The sequence below is a fragment of the Rhinolophus ferrumequinum genome, chromosome 5 (genome assembly GCF_004115265.2).
Source record: "Rhinolophus ferrumequinum isolate MPI-CBG mRhiFer1 chromosome 5, mRhiFer1_v1.p, whole genome shotgun sequence".
In the NCBI taxonomy this organism is placed as follows: Eukaryota; Metazoa; Chordata; class Mammalia; order Chiroptera; family Rhinolophidae; genus Rhinolophus; species Rhinolophus ferrumequinum.
In genome coordinates this window covers 57,993,504-58,010,762 of record NC_046288.1, presented here as the reverse complement: position 1 = coordinate 58,010,762, position 17,259 = coordinate 57,993,504, and the positions used below count along the sequence as shown (strand labels likewise).

At 38.6% G+C, this 17,259-nt stretch overlaps 1 long non-coding RNA gene across 1 annotated transcript in view; it reads left to right on the top strand.

The window, feature by feature from the left end:
- The window catches only part of LOC117022544 (uncharacterized), a 66,072-nt gene that overhangs the window by 12,101 nt on the left and 36,712 nt on the right, over positions 1 to 17,259 (top strand). The window contains exon 2 of the long non-coding RNA XR_004423062.1: positions 3,331 to 3,383. This is a non-coding gene — a long non-coding RNA (uncharacterized LOC117022544). The remainder of the gene's footprint in view (positions 1 to 3,330; positions 3,384 to 17,259) is intronic.

Here is a 17,259-nt window from a genome sequence, read left to right as displayed (position 1 = left end):
TGGTTACTGCCCAGGGGGAGCCCAGTTACAGACACTACAATCATTTTTAAATGAAGTCCTGTCAAGTTATTTGACTAGATAAGCGGATTGATAAACCTACTGATCCAGTCAGCCACTGATCAATGAAAGTGCCACCTCAATTACATGAAAAAGTGAAAAATCAAAGTGTATGGTTGCTCTCTTGAGCTTCTGTGGGACTGAAGAATTTCCATCTGAAATTTATCAAAGGGTCTTGAAAGCCAAAGAATGGTTTTAATGAAATTCAATTGATTTTGTGTTTCTGCCAGAACTCACAGCTTTCTACAGGTCAGGTGTGGAGGAAAAACAAAAACAAAACCCCATGATTTTACCAGAACTGCCTTTTATGGTTTAGAAGGGAGAAAGCCCGAGCAAGTGCAGGACGGATAAAACACTGGTTATATGTCTGTTTAAGCAGAAGTAAATGAAAATGCCAAAAGGCTCAAGATCAAAGGGAGGATTCTGTACCTGAGAAAATGTCAATTTATGGAATTCCCATTTCTTTGGAAAAGCACTTGGCAAAAAGATTTCTTAAGCACAGCCAGGAAGGCAGACTTTCAGTGCGTTCATGCCTCTCCCAGCCAGCACAACCACCACCCTTCCTTCTTTGGAGCTAATGAAGGGGCTCCGAAACCCATAGAGGTGGGCTGTTTACTGAGCCAGCCTGGAAGGCTCCAGATCCAGGGAGAGTGCAGGCAGCTGTTCCTCAGTTGCATATGCCTTTTTGAAAGTAGTTGCATTTTCTAAGCAAACTCTTGCAAGGAAATAAGGATGGATCAAACAAGTCATCTCTAGACATTGTATCCTCATGTGCTTTTGTATTGGGGTGTGTCCAGGTTTCCCCTGTAGGAAACCATTTAAAGAATGTAGATAATACCTACCAGTGTTGTGAGTCACCCTGTCAAGAGAGTAATGTACAACCGAGCATCCTTGTAAGTTATTTATCATATCCCGAGGCTTGATGGAATACAGTTTCCTTGATGAAGAGATAAAAAGGAGCAACATAAAAGCAAGGTAAAAGAAGAACACTTCATTAAAACTGAATCTACCTTCTGGTCTTAGCTTTTCTGAGTTTTTTTCTTATTAGTATTACTGAAATACATCATCACAAAATTTACTTTGTCGAAACTCTTTTCAGAAAATAAAAAGAACAGTGAGGGAAGGGATAATGTTGAAAAGGGACAGAAATCCAGAGACAGAAAAGTTGAGAGACAAAGAGAGAGAGAGAGAAACTAAAGACACTGACTTCCACAGAACTGGAAGGTTGAAAATATCATAAAAGAGACCCATCTCGAACGAATGGAATAAACAGCTCTGAAAAGGCAACAGCTTTTTATTGTTGAAATCAGTGGGAGGAAATGACAGAGCTGGACAGAGAAGAACTTCCCCTGCCCCACCTCTCTCCCAGAGGAGGGCTATACAGTGAGGTTGTAGAGAACAGGATTCGTCTTCAGGAGCAATGGATTTTAACTTGAGTAAACCAGTACCCCCACCTTAAAACAAGTGATGAAGCATCAGTTTCTAAGGGCTTTATGGCTCTCAGATTCTGTATCTCTTGGTGGTAAGGCAGCCACTGAGAACTAGTGGGCTCGGGTCCCAGGAAAAGTGGAGAAGAAAGATAATTGATGTTTTATTCTGTGTTGAAATTGAGTTAAATTCTAGTTTGTTTACCCACCCGCTTCCACTGCTCTACTAGAACAGAACCTCAGGAATAAATAAGCGTCAGGAACAAGAATAGCTGATTGTTAGGACAACATTAAGCGTTAGCTCAATAGAGCAATGCAAGACAGAAATGTTTTAACCTCAGAATACTGTGACTGTTTAAAAGGACTTAGATCTATCAATTGTATAGATAACATATGAGTACAGTTTCTTTGTAAAAAAATGAAAATATTACATATGAGGTTAAACTCCCCTTTCACCACCATTCTTAATCCCAAATCTTCCCCAGCTTCTCCCAAGGGAGTCTTTTATTAGTTTATCATGTTTCCTTTACAAAGGTTCTTCTGGGTTGAAACTATAAAGTAAAATTTTATGTGTTTAAGTGTGTTTTTAATATAAATTGTGTGGGTTTTTATTAACTTTTTTGTTGAATAAATTTGACATGAAAAACTGCATGTTTAAGGTGTATAGCATGTTACTTTGATACATTTATATATTATAATGATTGACAATGTAGTGGTATTTATCACATGACATAATTATAATATTTTGTCTAAATTTATTATACTGTGCATTGTTTATTTATGCTTATTTATTACTTGTTACAAGTTTATACCCTTAGACATCAGCACTCCTATCCCTTCCCCCTCATCCCTTATCCCCTGGCAACCACCATTTTATTCAATTTTTTACAAGTTTAACTTTTTTAGATGCCACATGTAGGTGATATCATACAATACTTGTCTTTTTCCGTCTGACTTATCTCGCTTAGCATAATGTGGTCAAGGTTTATTCATGTTGTTACAAATGGAAGGGTAATCTCCTTTCTCATGACTAAATAATATTTCATTGTGTACATGTACCACGTCTTTTTTTCCCCATCCATCCATTGATGGGCATTTGTGTTGTTTCCATATCATGGATGAGGCTGCAATAAACATGAGGGTGCATATATCTCATCAAAATCCTGTTTTCATTTCCTTTGAGTATATACCCAGAAGTAAAATTGCTGGATCCTATGGTAGATTTATTTTTAAGTTTTTGAGGAACCTCCATATAGTTTTCCATAGTGGCTGCACCATTTTACATTCCCACCAATAATGTATAAAAGTTCACTATGGTTTTTATTATGATTATTATGATGATTATTATTTCTGTCTTGGAGAAGTGTCCTTATTAGTACATAAGTTCCACTTCATTCTTTTTAACAGTTTTATAGTGTTCTGTGGCATAGATAAGTCATAGTTTATTTAGCCATTCCCCTATGATTTACAATTATGTGGCTTCCAGATTGTTGTTTAACTCCTGGAAACAAATGCTGCAAAGACCATCCTTATACGTGCCTCTTGTGCACGTATGTGATTTTTTTTGTTTCTCTAAGGTAGAAATAATTTGGGTTATAGTCTCTGGGTCTCCAGGTATTATTGGAGCAACTTGAATTCAGCTACATGCCACAGAGGGTCTGAAAAATTGCCTCAAAATTGGAGGGAAGGGAAGAGTTACTCTTAAATCCTAGCAAAACATTAGCCCATCTCCCAGCTTCATAAAACGACAATTAGTTTTCCAGTCTCTATGATTAACTGTAGATTAAATGTTATGTGTGGTATCACTCTTCAAAATACGATTTTAATATTTTTCTTTCTTTTGTAGCTTGAAAACATGGATTAAACCAAGACTTCCATCATAATACGAAGAGCCACACAGTAAGAATATTGTCCTTTTTTTTAATTATACTAAATGAATGTTTAATGAATACATGAGATAGGAAAGAAAGAAAAGGGAATGGTGTCAAGATTGGAAAGCGTAGTCATTACATAGTCTATGCTGGCCGTGTAAGCATCAATCCAGATGCAAATCCTTTGAGCAGCTGTTCTATGCCATTGACTAATGAAGCTCTTTGAGTGCTTTGTTATTAATGTAATGAAGCAGGAAAAGGAATAAAGAAAGAGTGAACCAAAGGAGGGACATCCTAAAGAGAGAGACCCCCTTTCCCCAGCCACTTGTGGAAATCAATTTCAGGTCAACTGGGACCAATTGTGAGTTCTGGCCTTGGGCAAAATTCATATTTGCAGTCAATAAATTAATGGGTGACACCATGAGATGGGTTGCATTTTAACTGAATCAATGTCTGATGTGGCAATCAATCTGTCCTCGGGCCAATTTCCTACTGAAGTTTATAGGTTGGGGTTTGACGGAAGAAAGAGATGGAATCTTGGACTTTCTTCTTTTAAAAAAAAAATCACAACTGAAAAAGCAGAGTGTAGTATTCTGGAGCTAAGATATTTTTTTCCTATTCTTGCCCATCCTCTCTTTAATTGGCATGGAAGAACTCGTGGTACTGATAGATTTCATTTGTACCGAGCTCTATAATGTACAGAGTTCTTTATCTGGCTGATTCTAGTTTAATCTGTTTCCTCTAAGAAAGTTGTCCATAAGGGCAAAGAGGGAACTGTTTCTTTACAGTAGCTCCTTTTGAAACCTCTAGGCACAGGAAGCAGAGAAGCCTTCTCTGTTGGTTCAGCTGGCTTTTACAGCTGAAGATAACATGAACCACAAATCTGTTGAGGTCCATGTTTTCTTGGAGGGGGAGGAGAATTCAGGGAGCAAAATAAAGAGAAGTTTAAGTTTAATATTTCATAACTGTTTGCTCTTTTCCAGGTTTTATTTCTGTAATATTCTCTGTGTGTGGCCGGGCCCTTCATAACACAGCCCTATTGAAAGAAGGAGAGGGAAAAGGAAAAGGGAGGAAGGGTGGAGGTAGGGATTAAAAACTAGCCTTTGGGGGGGAAAAAAAAGACCACTGCTTTTAAGTACCAACTGTGACCTTCACTGGATATGGTCAGGGTCTCACAGAATTGAGTTGGTCATTTAATTCTGAAAATATGGTAGGGGACAAGCATGGGTATGACATTTGTTGTGAGGCCAGAAGAGGGAAGTGACCCATTTAGAATCTTTTCTGGAAAACGTGGGTGCCTGAGGCATCAGAAAGTTGATGGACTGAGAGTTTTCCTTTCCCTGAGAGTGTATTGGGTAATGTTTGCTGGGGGAAAAGAATCTGAGAAACAAAGGTGGTTTAAACATTGGAGCAAAATCTTTTTTGTATTTTGGAATCATTTTGTGGAATTAAAAATAGGAGAAAGATTTTTTTAAATATCTGGAAAAAGAACAAGCATTGGCGTGTCCACATTATGTACGCAATTCTGTTTCTGCCCCCAGACTGGGAGTCTAACAAGCTTAGCTGCTTAGGAGAAGCATATTTTATTTTCAGGTTGGCCAAGCTATTTCCTGCCTTTGGAGCAAAAAAAAAAAAAAAAACCAGTGCAGCTACTGTACCCTGACGATATTTTTTTCTCTCTGAATATCATAACCTTTTAAATAACAAGCACGCTGCTCTTTCAAGGGCTCTGAAAACATGGATGGGGGAAATACAACAGTACCGTTTTATCCCTTCCCTCAAGAAGAACACCACTTTCTCTAGATCTAGACACCATTGCTGGGGTTTCTGAATGTACATATAGAAGATGACGATTGTTTTGATCTCCCAAGAGTGAGAAAGCACAACTAAAACACACAGCAGTGATCAAGTTACATAGCCTTGAAAAGAGGCAATGAAAATAGCGCCGAGTATAGTTTCTGGGCTGGGTAGGGGTCTGTCAGAGCAGAGCAGGGTGTACTGTGCAGGGCAGAGGGAGAGTGCGGAGTAGTCCTGCCACAATGGGAAGGTTCATAAAAGGTGAACAATGACAAATGGCAGTTCACGTTCACTGGTGACTATTTTTTCAGTGCACAAAGAGCAAAAAAGACTTAAGATTTCGTTTAATTCAATGCCCTCATTTTGCCAAGTGACTTGCGAGGGCAGTCAAACCAAGATTCCAGGGCTCTTGTCTCCCAGGTGGGTATTTTCCATGGCTTTGAGTTGGGCATTTTACCACTCGGGTTAAAACACACAGTTTCTGTCTTCTAGTAGCTTACAGTTTAAAATGTCTATTTCCCAGAAAAAGGAGTAGTGTGGGGCAATGAATTAATACTAAAATGAAAAAAGATGCTTGGTTCTAAGCCTGTGACACTGGGTGACCATAAGAAAACTACTCAGCCTCTCTGTGCTTTCGAGTGAAGCAGACAGAAAGGGTGGGCTGGGCTGCTTCAGCATTTCCCAAAGTTAGTGGTTCTGTAGTAAACCAAGGTAGACTCTTTATTATGCCATGAGGGGTATGGGAGTTGTCAGATGTAACATTCAATTTTTCATTTGAAAGTGTGATACTGGAATAATAGTACTACCTGTCCTGTTTCTATGTCAAAGGTCACTGTGGCTTCTCACAGTGACATCAAATGCCTTGGCCCTGTACGTCTTCCTTTACAAACATGCACCACATGTCAGCTTCCTGCCCGACTTCTGGTAAATCATCCTCAAATTCCTGGCATTTACCTCATAGAGGGTTAAGCTTCCTCTCACAAACCAAGGGCTGCACACAGGAGAGAGCCTACAAAGGAGGGTGTTGTTACTTATTTTATACCAATTGGGAGAAGAGTGCCAAAAGGAGAAAAATGCTGTGGTGTAATTTTTATAATCTTGATTCATAGATTTTACAGAGGTTTCTTACTCCATTTTTCCCTCCTCTCCTCCCCATGTCTAAACCAGGTCTCCTCCCCCCCTAAACCATGTCTAAAAATGTCCTTATTGAGATAAAACAGATTATGCTCCAACACTGTGTTGAAACCCAGGAACAAACGGTTTGACCAGCGGTGGCACAGACAGGGGTCAGTGATGTTGACCCCCTGGTTTCCCAGCCTTGGACCTAGAAGGGTTTGGGGGCAGAAAGTTTCCAGTGGGGCTGCTTTCTTCCCTTCCATTCGCAGGACTGAAAAAGGATGCGAGGGAGGTGAAAAGGAGCCTCACACTCATTCCTCCGCCCCAGCTACCTCTTTACGAGAACTGAGAAGGAGACGACAGTCAGTGACTCTGAGAAGTCCTAGGAAGTGTCAGCAGGGCACAGGAAGCCTATACTGTCGGAGACCAGGAAGACACCAGCGACACAGGGTCAGGTTGAGCTAGTATCTCTGTGGAAAACAAAGATTTGGGTCTTTGTCAGAGATACTGGGCTGGTCAGTTACATCTTGCAACCTCTTACTGATACAATTTTTCAGAGGTAGAAGTCATGTAATGAAGAATTAATGTCTAGGGAAAAAACAACCAATAAGCTGCTGGAAGCTTTCATGCTATATTACATTAAGATATACAGACAAGCTGATAGAGTGCATGTTTAGACAGTCCAGAATGAGGCAATATTAAAAAATATTTATTTTGGGACCCAAAGTAGGTATGGTCATTTATATGAAGGGCATGGAGACCTAACCAGCTGTCTTCATGTGCATTGCCGTCCGTGCTGTTTAAGGGCCAACTACCTCTTGAGAGTTAATCTGCTTTACTTACTAGAAAATAAAAATGTCTGTGGTCCCATTTGGGGTGGGGGTAAAAAAAAATTGGTTAGCTTCAAGACAGATAGGCAGAAGGAAACATGGCTTTTTCCTTACTTTTTAATCTGCTTTGATGACATGGTAACCAAATAACCACGCTGTGCATATATACTTAAAATACACTGAATCAGAGTCTCTGGGGCGGGGCCAGGTCATCAGCACTTTTTCTAACGCTCCGCGGATGATTCTGTTGTGCAGTGAGGGTTGGGAAACCACTTGTCTGAAGTCTCCCCAATTTGAACTGGTATTAGTTAGGAGGAAACTTGGTCAGAAAGGGAACACTAGGAAAGGCAAACATGTACATGAGCTATGAAATATAAAAGTGCCGCTTTATGAATTGCTTCATCGAGTTAAAGACATGAAAAGAGCTTTGAGAGTTCAATTATTTCATTCATGCGCATCCAGATAGGAACATTTTCCAGGAATTGATATTCTGTTTGTAATGGCTTTCTGTGCAGGGTATCCAAGTATCTTTCTGTAATCCATTCCAAAACACTGCAATGGATGGAAAAGCAAGTAGACCAGGACTAAAACTGTTCTAGAAAGAGCCTATTTTTACAGAAAATCAACAATGGAAGTAAAAGCTTAAGTTAGGATCGCTTTGAGACTATGTACCATGGGTGCATGTTCATATATGGATATTACAAATGAAACTGATTTCCTGAAACCAATTTATGAATGCTCTCAGAACTCCCTACCAAAATTTTTCTTCTTAGCTAATGCCAGAGAGGGTATTTTAGCCATTTCTCTGATCTCTTGTAAAGGTACTTGTCAGGCTAGGTATATAGGTAATTTCCAGGGAATAACAGCAATAAGCTCTAACTTATGCATATTTAAAAGCTGTAATTATTGGAGGAGAAAATTAAAGGTAAACCTTTCACCTTCATTGAGATACAAGAGGATAGAAAAGCTTTATAAAAGGAAAGACCAAAAACAGTCATATAAATGTTGAGATTGAAAGCATAAAGTCTGTTATTTTAATTAAAGGAATTTGGGCATACGTCATAGCAAGGGCTATTTTCTTTTAATAGCTAGATGGGCAATCAGCTAGGGTGAGCTCCAAGTCTGACGGTCTTGCCCTTTGGTTCCTTTAGGGTGATTTCCTTTAGTTTTTCCTCACTTGCACCCGGGAGACCAGTAGAAGTACTTAATTAAGGAAAGTGTCTCAAGTCCTGGAGGTTGGATTACCTTCAGTTGATAACAGGTTGTCATTGTGTGAAATGGGGTTCTGAACTCATATGAGAAAGTGCTGAGAGCAAGGAAGAAAAGCAATCACTGAACAATGACAAATGGGATCCAATAGGAGATGCAAAACCAAACAGAAGGGAGCAATTCCTTAGTTTTCCCACATTGTGAAATAGTAAGACTTTCCCAACTCAGTCTGCGTTCAGCCTAGACTTTCCCCAGGGTCACACATGAGGATTTTCATGGGCCCTAGACACTTCTTTGTGAGTTCCTTCCTTTATAAAACAAAATATACTAAAAATTATATTTTATAGCTATGTTGGTATAAAGACAAATATATTCATATGTTAAAATATTGTCTTTAACCTAAAATTTTTTTCTTCTGTTTTTAAAAGTAATTAAAAGTTTCTGTCATAAAAGTTTTGTAGGCCTTTGGCACTGTGCCTACTGCCCAATGGAGAAGTCACCCTTGACTGGAGTGGGGCAAAAGAGGAGGGGACTGGCAGAATAAGAATAGTAGCAGGGAAACAAAGCTCCCCTGGGGTTCTCTAGGCCATGTACAATGATAAGGATGTTGAAGTTTGTTTTTATGAGTGAGATGGGATGTTCTCAAGGGTTATAGACAAAAAGGTGACATGATCTGACTTACATTTTAAAAGGATAGTTTCTGTTGTGGAGAATATACTATAGAAGATGAAAAAAATCAGAGAGACCTGTTGGGGGCCTATTCTGATATTCTAGGAAAGAGATGATGTGGCTTGCCCTAAGGTGATGGTGGAGGTGGTAAGAAGTGGTAGATTATGAATAGATATTAAAGGTAGAGAGAAAGGGATTAAAGGTAGAGAGAAAAAGGATATTAAAGGTAGAGATATTTAAAAAAGATATTAAAGGTAGAGAGAGAAAGGATTCGCTAATGGACTGGATGTTGCACGTGATAGAGAAGATTCAAGATGACTCCAGGCTTTGATTCAACAACTGGAAGAGTGAATTTGTCTTTTATTGAGATGGATAATTGCAGGGAAAGCACATTTAGGGTGGAAAATCAAGAGTTCAGTTTGGGACCTGTTAAAGTTTAGATGTCTATTCGACATCTAAGAGAAGATGTCTGGAGTTTACATGCGTGGTTCAGGCTAAAGACAGAAATTTGGGAACATCTGCTTTCCGGTGGTATTTAAGGCCAGGGGAGAGGCTGAGATCAGAGAGGGAATGTTATGTACATACAGTACAGGAGCGATCAAGGACTAAAATCTCAGGTACTTCAATATTCAGAGGTTGAAAATATGAAGGGGAACCAGCGAAAGAGACTTGTTCGGAGTGGCCAGTAGAGTAGGACAAGATCCAAGAGAGATTGGTGTCCTGGAGACCAAATAAAGATGCAACCAGGTCTATATGAGCAGTTGCTTTCAAACTTGAACCATTTCTGACTGCCTAACATGCGTGAAATAATGGTAGACCCACAAGCTTCCTCCCTGATGTGGAAGGAAGCTAAGTTTCCAGAGCCAAAAATATGATGGAAAATCAAGTTAACGACCATTCCCTCACTTGCCTATTTAATTTGCCATACATAAAGACATTTAAATAATCTCTTCTGGTTCAGTTAAGACACAGATATCCCTGAGAGGGAAGAATAAGCCCAGGATGTAGATTTTTTCTCAAGTGGGAGAGTCCTTTATATTGGCCGGTGAACTCTTCTGGTCACATTTGAAGAAGTATTTTCTCCCTTTAAGCTCCAGCAGGATTCTAGATATTATAGAAGGAAATGATGAGAAGTATATAAAATGACCATGGTGAGGAATCCACTAGTGAATCCTGCCATACAGTGGATGCGGTGGACACACACACACATGAGGGAGGAGCTCAGAAAAAGGAAAGCATGGCGCAGACCTAGAAAAGAAGAAAAAAAATGCAATCAGAAAAAACAAAATGAAAGAAAAAAAATAACCATTTTCTTTGCTCCAGGTAAAACCTTACACAACCAACAAAAGTTACATTGAAATATGTCACAGATTTAGACAGACATTGACCGTAAGTCGACATCAGCATCCAAGGCTGTAATTATAGGGTTTCAGAAGATTTTTAAAAGACAGCAGAAGAAAGTCTCGGGTCACATTTTATACTGGGATATAGTCATTTTTAAAAGAGGTATATGAGAAGGAAACACATTGCCATCATTAAAAGATGGGTGAGAGGCAGTGTCTGAAGTCTGAGTAACTTGGAAACAAAATCTGTTAAAAACTGCCTACTTCTGAGACTACATTCTGACAACAGAATATAAAAACTTTATTCTGTTCAAAGGGGTTAAATTATAAAGAGACAAAGAGAAAGATAATAAGATTATGCCATACACACACACACACACACACACACACACACATGACTTGTATTCAACTTTTGTTATCAGTATATATTGAGTATTACAATTTTAATAGTTTTTTTCTTTCTTAAAATGTGTATACATTTGTTAGCACCCTGTGTGTGTGTGTATAAAATTTTTCTTTGTTTTTTTATTTTATATAATATATATAGCAGTATAAAGTAATATAATCATATTACAAAGCTTTGAAAACATATAAAAGAAAAAAAAATCGCCCTACATCAAACCACCCCAAATAATCTCCATTTTGGACTATTTATTTTAAATCCTTTTTCCTAGGCAAATTTTAAAAATCTGTACAGTTATAATTATCAAATACATAAACTTTCATATCATAATTTTTCCACAGAGCATTAAGACATGAATTTATAAACATGGATAACTGCCTTTCTAAACTGGAATCCTTTGCAGCAGGATCTCACCTACCTTTGGGCTGCAATGCTTTCATTGCTCCAAAAATTATTCTCCACCAGCAATGATGAGAGAGTCTATAGAAATCCATGTTAGTCATCTGCCCTACAATAAATTATCTTTTTTCTTTGCAACTGAAATCCAATTTTTGTGTAGATGTCCACACGTCCTGTACTGGCGCTGATTCCCGATTCCAAAGTGAGTGGGTTTAGCTGATCCTGGAGGTCCATCCCTCTGGGTATGAGCAAGTGGCTCAATTCTGTCCAGTGAGATGTTGGAGAAATCTGGGAACAGCTTCTTATTTATTAAAAGAGTCATGAAGAAGAGATAGTCCTCTTTTTCCACTGGACGTCATCATGCTTGCATGATAGAAAACTATGGAAGTTATCTTGCAACCAGGAAGAGAATAAGCCAAAGACAAAGCAGAGATGCTTGAGTTGGCAGAAAGGAAAGATGGAAATAACCTAGATACCAACCCTGGTATCTGTACTCTACTTAACCTCCTACTTAAATACTCTTTATTGCTTCAGTTGGTAAGTTGAGGTTTGCTGTGACTGAAGCCAAAGGCATCTGCACTAACACTGAGCCACTGCCCTCCAGCTGTCCTCTCTCCCCGTTAGGAATTGGCTCCATTACTTGGGTTGCTCAGAGAGAAGGGTCCCGTGAGTGGTTGTCCTTGGCTCCTGATGTTACCCAAGAGCTGACCCCTTTGTAATTGCCACTCCTTTTTCTCTGATCTACATCTTTTCCAATTCCCTTCATTTCAGGAAAGAAGTGCAAGGTATGTTTAGGATCTGGTATGAAATCTTACATTTGGTATTAATTTATTCAGTACATTTTCGGAGACTTGCTTTGGTCTTCTGTTAGACATTGGAAGTACAAATAAGAATGAGGCATGATATCAGTCCTTAGTTGGTCAATCAATATATATTGATTGCCAGTCCTATGTCAGATGGGGTTATCACTGAGACCAGAGCCTGACAGGAAGAGGCAGACACATCCCCCCAGAACCCAACTTCAATATAATGTAGTCTGTGTTGTAACAGTGGCATGAATAAAATATTCTGGGACTCAAAAATTGAGAGATGGCTCATTGCCAAAGAGTCAGGAACATTTTTACAAAGAAAGTATTTGATTTTGGTGTGCTTTGGTGCAGCAATACTACTTGGATTGGAGATTGAATAAAAGTTTTCCTGGTGTAGAAGTGGAAGAGGAAAGGGCAACTTTGACAGAGAGCATAATATGAATAAACACATAGAGTGATATTAAACATTTGGAAAACAGTGAAAAGTTCAGGGGGGCAGGAGATATTTGTGAGAAGAGAGTAGGTGAAGCTACAGAGATTGGTATCTGATTGCATATAATTTGGTGGACCAACCTAAGTATTTGGGGTTTTATGTTGTAAGGAAGTAAAACTGTGCACCAAAGAAACACATTAAATATGCAACTTGAAGGCATAACATTTATTTGAAGTCTTGTGTTTTATCAGAATTGATGTGAATTTTGCAAACCTATTCCATAATATATCTATATTTGATAATATAGACTTAATATACTTTTTAAAGAGCTTCAGGTAAAAGTGATGGAAGGAAGACATGTCCAGTTTATTCTGTTTTAGTTCTCCAGTGTACTGCCACAATCTTTGGCGGTATGTATCCTAGATTGAGCAGCCCTTTGTAGGCAATGGAAGGCTAAAAATTGTTTTTAGGGAGCAGAGAAGGAATAGGGGTAGGTTTCCATTCCCCCACCTCACCCTCCAGGAAGGTGTCTCTGGCTTCAGAATGGTGCATGAACTGGGCAGGGACAGGGATAGAGAGAGACACAGAGACTGGTGACATGTGAAAGGAGAGGAAGCACTAAATGGAACTTGGTGAAAAGTGGACTAGAAGCTAAAGGGAGTGTTAGTTGTTTGTCTCACCAGCATTCATTTTCCCTCCTTCCAGCAACGGTCTTGGCTTTAATGTGTGGATCTATTCCTCTTCCATTTTCTGCTCACCTATTCTGCATAGAGCTCCGTATCCAGCAGGAGTGGAGCACATGACTGCCCTGAGCCAATCACCACACTGCATTTTTCTGACCACAGAGATTGAATCAAGGGTAGTCATGTGACCCAAATGGGTTCAATCAGAACCAACAACAGAAAGTATGTGAAGAATACTGATAGAAAAACATTTACTCTTTCCTTCTGATTAAGAAACTAGAAAGATGAAGCCCCAGAAGCTGTTGGAAGCCTTATTATGATTACTAGGCCTCTGAGAAAGGAGTAAGAAACAGAGAAAGAAAGAAAAGAAAAAAGTGTCATTCAATTTAGACAGCTCAGCTATGTGAACAAATAAATCTGTATTTGTTTAAACCGATTTGATTTGTATTCCATCATTTGTAACCAATAGAATCTTAACAGAGATAGAAGGAAAAAACTGTTCTTTTTCTAAATGTTTTATTTGCTGATAATATCTCATAGGTCAAGTTCCATGAAAAACTTGGAAATTTGAAGAACCCTATATTTTTGAAGCTTCACTTCTCCGTGCCCCAAATTACCATAATTTTTCAACTACTGTAATAACAAGCAAAAAGAAAAGGGCTACGTTCTTAAAATTAGATATTTAAGTGGATACAATTATGAAAGACTATACTGGGGATCTCTTTTACACACACGCACACACAAACACCACTTCAGTTTTATGGGGAATTTTTGCACAACAGTGATTTGGTGGATAGCAAATGAGAAACAAAATCATATACGAGGTGATTCCTCTGGTAAATCCACTGAAACATACTTTTGAAGCAACTTGCTTTAAACAATCCATTTTCTGTGCATCAAAACAGCAACTGAATACTGGAAATAAAAAAATAAAACTATACATTAAGTAATAGACTCGAGGCTATAAAACTGTTCAAATCTTTAGTCCAGACATTTCAAATTGGAAATGTATTTTCAGTCCTGACAGACCTAACACATCAGATTTCAGTTTACTATTATAAGATCAAACGAAAAAGCTCAGAAAACTTCTATCCTTGTCATGGTGGGGGTTCTAAATACAGGGTGTAGTGTGGCCAACAGTAACCTACCCACAAAGAAGCAGACCTCATTTTTAGGATTCTGTGGAACAGTTGGATGAAATTTCCTCCAAAGATAGATAATACTCCTATAGACCATTAAAAGACAAGTGTTTTTGGATGATAACACTGATAGCTGTGCAGCAGATGGGCTAAGTGGGGATAGCTATTGGAATGGCTCAGATAAGACTTGATGAAAGCAGAGGTAGTGGGTACGGATATGTGAGGCTTATGGAAAAGACTTAACTTTGACTGAGTGCCGACTGTATCCTAGGCATTGTGGTGGGTGTTTGTCCATACTGTTGCTTATCTGTTGCATAAACACATGAATGAATGGGTAAATTACTCTGCGTAACCAATTCGTACCCTGTTCTCCAATCCTCCTTCCATTATAACCTTTAACTCGTACAAATCCAGTGCCACTTCCCCAGACTAGACTACATTAGCCTGTTGTCTGCTCCTATTGTTCCCTGCATTCTTCCTGTATGACCCTCATTGTACTACTCAGTGTCTGTTATTCCTATTAGACTGTAAGCTTCATGAGGGCTAGAATCATGCCGATCTTGTTCACCGCTGCACCTATAAACATATTGAATGGATGACACTTTGTGAATCTTATTTACCAGTAAGTCTTCTTATCCCCACTTCACCTGCGAGGAGATCATCACCAGGAAGCTCAGTGACTTGTACAAGTTAATAAGGTGCATCTTAAAATATGTTATAGAAATACATGGACATTTCTAAAGTAGACCATTATGAGAAATGCTCCAAAAGTTATTTTTTAATTTTTAGGCCATTTTAATTATTTTTCTGGTCACTTACATATATAAGTACAATTTAATGATATATTGAATACAAGAAATCACTCACGTGCGCGCGCACACACACACACACACACACCTGCCCATGCACCACTTTTTGTTGAGCACTCTGTGTATATAAACCTCTGTCAGTGCCCCAGAGTGTTGAGTTATAAATAAGAAGGCCCAATAAGATAATCAACAATATGAACTCAATATTAGCTCTGAGGGGAAATAAAATTGTCAAAAAATCAAAAGTTAAAATAAAAACTTCACACTCCCAGTCAAATAAGAATAATGAAAACGATGATAATAATAGCTAACTTTTATGTAGGGCCAGAATGGGTCAAAGCTGTGCGAAAGTGTGCCATTCACTCTTGTTCAAGCTTCGTAGCAAAGATATACGGTAGGTCCAACTCATATTCTTATTTTATAGAAAAGTGAACCACCTGGTGAGGTTAATGATTTTCCCAAAATCACATGAAGAGTGAGTGGCAAAACTCAGACCCAAACATGGATGTGTCTGACCCCCAAGCCTGTCCTAAAGAGAGAGAACAAAACTGTCAGTGCTACCTCACTCACACTCAAGTCCCATTAAAAGTACATTTTATGGTGAAAAACTTTAGCCTTGGAGCACTAGAAATTTGGCAATTTCCAGATATGTTTGACTTGATTTTAATATTGTTGATCAAAAGCACTTTTTTTTAACCTTTTTTTGAGATTTGGAAGCATGACTTAACAAGCCTTTAAATCCATCATTTTTGTGGCAGCAAAACTGGTTTAAAATGAATGTATTCCTTCTTCACTAATAAGGAATAATTTCACTTTGTCTCTCTCACCTCACCTTCAAGGTATCATCCATCAAAGAAACTACATTCTTGGTACAAGTGTGATCTGGTAGTTTCCAATCTTTACTGTGGGTCAGCATGAGTTGGAGAGTTTTTCATTTTTGTTTTTCGTATTGTTGTTAATATTTAAGGCAAACCAATTTAGAAGCAGAACAACAAAAAAAAAAAAGAGCACTGTAGTAAGCATGTGACAATAGCTTTCTCCTTTAATCCTGCCAACAACTTGATGAGTTAGATATTAGTACACTGCAGTGCAGAGAGTGCTACTTGCCAGAGTCACATAGTTGTAAGTGGCCCATGCTCCTAAATGCTGGGCTACATTGCCTCCTTTTATTGAAGATACCAAAACCATTTCAAATTAACCCCAACTGGATCTTTCCACATTAACTGGGTTATTCTCTTGGTTTACTCCTTCAGATGGTAAAGCTCATCCACATTTCCAATCATAGAGGAGATCCTTATTCCTATTGTTTCTAAATTTTTGCCACGTCAAAAGCTCCTGTGCTAGAAAGAAGACTGAAGTATACTTCATTGTTCTTAGAGAAAATTATATGACAAAATTGTCATTTGAAGAGGCCACCAAAAAGTATGCAGCTGAAAGGGTAGAAAAAAATACTGTAGAAGTGTCAGGTAGTTAATTAATAAAAACATTCCGTTAATCTGGATTTTGTGATGTTGCTAGTATTTAGCACGTCTTTGAAATGATTCTTAAATATTTACTTTCTTACCTAACTGTAATGTGTTCTGTTTCTTCAAGAAAGCTCTCCACATAGGGTAAGCATTAGACTTCACAAAACAGGATCTGCCCACAGGGAGGAGAATCACGTGCATGGTCTGGGCCTCCTAACATCATTTTTAAACCAAGGTTCTAATCCATAAGTAGAGGCAACATACAATTATTATCACCTCCACGGGGGCCACTTGCCATTCTTGGTCTGGATTCGAATGCCGTGGATAATAAACCGTCCTCTCAGCTTTATGTCAGCTGCTACCCTGTCCTATCAAAAGGGGCTGAGGCTGAGTAAAAAGTAAAGAATCGGACATTCCCACCTGTTTCCAAAAAGAAAACTGTCCAAAAACTTCATCATCAAGTGAAAGTGACATGACAGGACTATTGGGAGCATCCACTATGGTATTTCCTTAGATGGTTAAACCAGTTAAATTGCACCCTTTGTGTGTTTTCTATGTAAACATATATTTTGGTAAATGTCCCTTAACCAACAGTATACCAAAATCTATTGCACTTAACTTCTTTGAAGATGGTTTATTCAACCACCTCAGTTTTCTGGAAGACATCTGATAGTTCGGGATAAAGTGGGAAAGAGAGTTAGAACTGTTATCCCAGATTCCATTAATGAAAAGAGGTACATTTTACACATAGATGAGCCACAGAGGATCTCACTCCTTATTTAGCCATGTGTGTACTAAA